This window comes from Drosophila navojoa, chromosome X, assembly GCF_054131105.1.
Source record: "Drosophila navojoa isolate 15081-1374.11 chromosome X, UAZ_NAV_1.0, whole genome shotgun sequence".
Lineage (NCBI taxonomy): Eukaryota > Metazoa > Arthropoda > Insecta > Diptera > Drosophilidae > Drosophila > Drosophila navojoa.
The window spans coordinates 31183378-31188806 of NC_142895.1; the positions used below are offsets into that span (position 1 = coordinate 31183378).

A 5429-nucleotide genomic window follows, 5' to 3' on the forward strand; every position below is an offset into this window, starting at 1 on the left:
GGATATGCGGAGCATCCACCTGAGGGCTGCACCTTCTATGATATTGATACAAAATTGGACACGCTGGTTCAAGTTTGGAAGCAGTTTGTCAACCTTGGTGACGAACTTTATAAATATGAAGATGTGCAGGGATATGTGGATCCAGCAAGTGACAACAATGTATATGAGGAGCGCTTTGAACGAGCTTGTGCTCTTCTTAAGACATTGCATGCTGAGTACAAACCCCACAAACTGGAAGAAGCCAATACCACATCTAATGTGCTTGGGGAAGTAGATAATTCTCCCATCCAAGGCATTTTACAACAAATACAGCAACAGTCTCATATACGAATACAACAATTACAGCAACAGTCTCAGATGCAAATGCAACAAATGCAGCAGATGCAAATGGAGACTATGGAGGCCTTAATGCAACGACTGCTACCACAGCAGGTGGATAACGAGTCACCGTCAGGCTCACAGCAAGGCGCAGGACCATCTGTGAAGGATTGGGAACTGCCACGGATTCATATCACACCATTTGATGGAGAATATAAGGAATGGCACGCATTTAAGGGTCTATTCGACAGTGCCGTTCACAGCAAGACAACGTTGACGAATATCCAGAAGTATCATCACTTAAAATCTTGTTTAAAAGGAGAAGCTGCGAAACTTATTCAGCATCTGTCCTTAGCCGATGCCAACTATGAAATAGCTTGGAATTCATTAGTTGATCGGTACGAGAAGCCTCGCTATTTGGTAAACGTGTTGTTGGATACATTTACTGGACTGCCCAAGGTTGCGGATCAAAACCCAGCATCGCTTCGATCGCTAACAAACGAAGCTGGTACCGTAATTCGGGCATTAGACGCCTCTGGACAAACGGATCGGGATTGTTGGCTGATTTACTTGCTCATGGCAAAGGTTGATGACACCACACGTCGTGAATGGTATGAAAAGAGTCAAGATATAGGAAATCCTCCGATAACGCAGTTGCTCAAGTTCCTGGATGCACGTTGTGATCGACTGGAGCTCAGTCAATCTGCAACTACGACAAGCAGCAAGCCTAGACAGGACAGAGGTACCAGGAACGCACATGCGCTACTCGCCACTTCAGAGCGCTGTGCAAGGTGCAACAAGGAACACGCATTGATGGCATGTACACAATTTTTGGATTTATCTATTCAGCAGCGATATGCCTTTGCAAAGTCCAAACACATGTGCTTTAATTGTTTGAGACTTGGCCATGGAGTGAGCGCTTGCACATCGAAGTCATCTTGTAAGCATTGCAAGCGCAGACATCACTCACTCTTGCACTTCGACCAACGTAACACTAAGGACAAAGGTGACCCACAGCAACATCAGCAGGATGATTCAAATGAGGCATCAGGTACTAGCACAGTAGTAGCACTGACGAACGCCGTTAATACTTCAAAGGGTGGCAAGGGTGCAAATATGAGAAGTACACTGCCAACGGCACAGGTGTATGTGCGCAATTCTCGAGGACAAGACGTTGTTTGCCGCATATTATTGGACTGCGGCTCGGAGTTGTCCTACGTTTCGGAACGGTGTATCCAGACATTGGGTCTGGCCCGTTCACACTCTCGCATCTCTATATCTGGAATATCATCAATCAAGGCAGAAACAACAAGAGGGCTCTGTTCACTACACATCAAGTCGCGAGTGTCAGATGCATCTCTTGTGGTCAAGGCACACGTGCTTGGAAATATTACTTCGACACTGATGAGAGAAACTATAAATGCAGCAGACCTCTCTATGTTTAGCGGCCACACCCTGGCAGACGCCGCATTTAATACCAACGCTCCAATCGACATTTTACTTGGCAACGATCACACTTGGACGGTTCTTACTGGAGATAAGTTGTGTAATCTCCAGGGGAACACAATTCCTATTGATTCAATATTTGGATGGATCATCACATCAGTGGCAGGAGCGTGTACAACTACAACTACGTCACTCCTAGCTACCATGGACATCAACACATTGTTGCAACGGTTTTGGGAACTGGAAGAACATCCTTCGTGCACATCTGCCAATAAAGAAGATGAGTTAGTGGAGACTCATTTCGTCCAAACACACTCCCGTAATGCCGAAGGGAGATACATCGTCGAGCTACCATTCACGCAAGGAAACCGAGAGTTTGCAGACACCTATCATGGAGCCAAGTCTCGCTTCTTGGCAGTTGAGCGTCGTTTAATGAGGGATGCAGCTTTACGATCGAAGTATTTGCAATTTATGAGGGAGTACATACAACTGGATCACATGAAGGAGGTAGATGCGGAAGAAGACGCCACTTCGAAGAAGGTTTTCTACATGCCGCACCATCCGGTGCTAGGTGCAAAGCTGCGTGTGGTATTTGATGGCTCATTTCAAGACCAAGATGGTCGGTCTCTAAACGATGCGCTTCATATTGGTCCATGGATACAACGCAATCTGTTTAACGTATGCATGAGGTTTCGAATGCACAAGTTTGTATTTTCGGCTGGTATTGTGAAGATGTTTAGACAAATTTTGGTTGCACCTAAACATCAGGACTTTCAACGAATATTATGGAGAGAACATCCATCAGCACCATTGAAACACTTCAAACTCTGCACAGTTACATACGGGACTGCGTCTGCGCCATTCCTCGCAGTCCGGGTGTTAGAACAACTTGCCAAGGACCACGAGCATGAGTTTCCTAGAGCAGCTAAGATATTACTTGAGGATTTCTATGTGGACGATGTATTAACAGGAGCCATGACAGAGGAAGAACTTATTGACATTCAAACTGAGCTGGTTGCACTCATGTCACGTGGTATTGTGAAGGTGCGCAATTGGAATTGGGAAAATGGATCTCGAATAGCACACGACTATGCACCGCGCAAGGTGATAGAGTCAACATGTCAACAGCAACATCAAAGGTATTAGGACTACATTGGGATCCTGGAGAAGACAACCTTGCATACAACATTGTATTATCGGAAACTGCAAGCTGTACAAAGCGACAAGTGCTATCGGATGTAGCACACATTTTTGATCCTCTGGGCATTTTGGCACCAGTGGTAGTCCAATTCAAGATTCTACTGCAAGAACTTTGGTTGCTTGATTTGGATTGGGACTCTGAACTTCCGATGAAACAGGCGCACTCTTGGCAGATGTATCGCAAGGACGTTTCGTCGCTTACAACAACTAAAGATACCTCGCTTCATAGACAGTCACATGGATCACATCGAGTTACATGCATTCTCAGACGCTTCGCTTAAGGCTTACTCTGCGGTCGTCTACAGCAGAGTTGAGTATAGTGACGGCTCTATAGGAGTTTATCTTGTTGCTGCTAAGACTCACGTCGCACCTTTAAAACTAGCAACGCTGCCACGCCTCGAACTGTGTGGAGCTCTACTCCTGACTAGACTTGTTAAGGCAATTCAAGCTAGTTTGGGCAAGAAGGAAGTGAAGGTATATGCATGGTGCGATTCTACAATCGTATTGTCCTGGCTGTCAAATCAACCCTGTAAATTGAAGATGTTCGTAGCCAATCGTACGGCAGAAATACTCGAGACAATCCCACGGGACGCTTGGAGGCATGTGAGTACCAAGGAAAATCCTGCAGATTGTGCATCCCGAGGAATGCTCGCCGGTGACCTTCTTAAATTTGACTTATGGTGGAAGGGACCGTCCTGGCTACATGATTCCCAGGAGTGTTTGGAGATGCTTCGACGATCAAAATTCTGCTGTTCCATCGTGCCGCCAGCAGCAGAAGCGGAATTCAAGGCCAACGGTAACGGAGGACATGGCATCGTCCCCCTTTGATGCTTTACTTACTAGAGTATCATCATGGCTGCGACTGATTCGAATCATCGCATACGTCCGGCGCTTTGTACATCGCGTCCGATCAAGAAACTCACTTCATTCAGCAGCCTTGACATTCCATGAAATTGACGCAGCACGAAAGTTTTGTCTAGGGCAAGCACAAAACGCATTTGATGTTGATCGGCAGAGCTTGTTGAAGAAGCAACCGCTGCAGCACCGTGCCAAGTTGAGCAAGTTAGCTCCATTTGTTGACCAGGATGGCCTTATTCGAGTTGGAGGACGCTTAGAAAACTCTTACCTATCTAGAGATGCCAAACACCCAATTGTACTAACCATCATCGACTAGTTGAGCTGTTACTGAAGCATGAGCATCAGTTCAACCTTCATCCTGGAGTTTCGGCAATGTTTGCTATAATTCGTCAGAAGTACTGGATACTTGGATCCAGAAACCTCATCCGACGAATCACGCATGGATGTCTAAACTGTTTCAAGCAGCGTCATCATGCTACACAGCAGCTTATGGCTAACTTACCTGCCACTCGCGTGCGGCAGGCCTTTACATTCGAACACACTGGAGTCGATTATGCTGGACCTATCTTGCTAGAGGTACACAAGGGACGCAACCCGCGTAAAGAGAAGGGCTACATTTGTCTCTTTGTATGCATGGTGACATCAGCACATCATCTAGAATTGGCAACTGACCTAAGCACAGACACCTTTCTGGCAGCCCTCAGACATTTTATGGCCCGCCGTGGGAAGCCTGCCGAAATGTACAGCGACAATGGACGTAACTTCGTCGGTGCTAAGCGCACATTAAATGAGATGTCACAACTACATACTTCACGCGAGCATAATGAAGTGGTAGCGCGGAAATTGGCGGAGCAAAGCATCAAGTGGAATTTCATCCCACCATATACTCCACATTGGGGTGGAAAATGGGAGTCTGCTGTACGTTCCGTGAAGCTACACTTGCGACGAGTGATCGGAAACACAGTGATTACATTTGAACAGATGCGCACTCTGCTTACACAAATAGAAGCAGTCGTGAACTCCCGTCCATTATGCGCAACTTCGGACACAGAAATTGGATTCTTGATCGGACGGACGTACACTGCAGTTTCAGATGGGAGCTACGCAGAGGTGCCAACCAATCGCTTGGGATATTGGCAACATACTCAGGCAATGCTTCAAGGATTTTGGAAACGTTGGCAGCAGGAACACTTAACAGCATTGCAGCAACGACCAAAATGGTCTACCAAGATGCCTAACATATCCCTTGGAGACATTGTACTCATCAAGGATTCGCATACGCTTCAGCAACATGGAACTTAGGACGCGTAATCGAAGTGTACCCAGGAGAGGATGGATTAGTACGGGCAGTTAAACTCAAGGTCGTTTCTGGAGAGATTATACGACCCATCACGAAGATAGCAGCTCTACCACATTCTGAAATGGAGTTTCAGGGGGGGGCGGGATGTTGAGAAACCATTTGTCATTTTTTTGCACATTTATCATTTTTTAGCATATTTGTCATTTTTTAGCATAATTTGTAGCTTTCATTATTATCGGCGTATGAAGAGCCGCATCGAGATCAATTATCGGGTAAGTCGATAAAGTTATTGTAAGATCAGAAGCGT

General features: G+C 46.1%; 1 long non-coding RNA gene across 1 annotated transcript; it reads right to left on the minus strand.

The window, feature by feature from the left end:
- Window positions 1-273: 273 nt before the first annotated feature.
- Window positions 274-5138, minus strand: LOC149090832 (uncharacterized). Its single transcript, XR_016197279.1, has 2 exons — window positions 5012-5138; window positions 274-3161 (listed from the first exon to the last, which is right to left on the minus strand). It is a non-coding gene; the product is annotated as an uncharacterized LOC149090832 (long non-coding RNA).
- Between the last annotated feature and the right edge of the window lie 291 nt (window positions 5139-5429).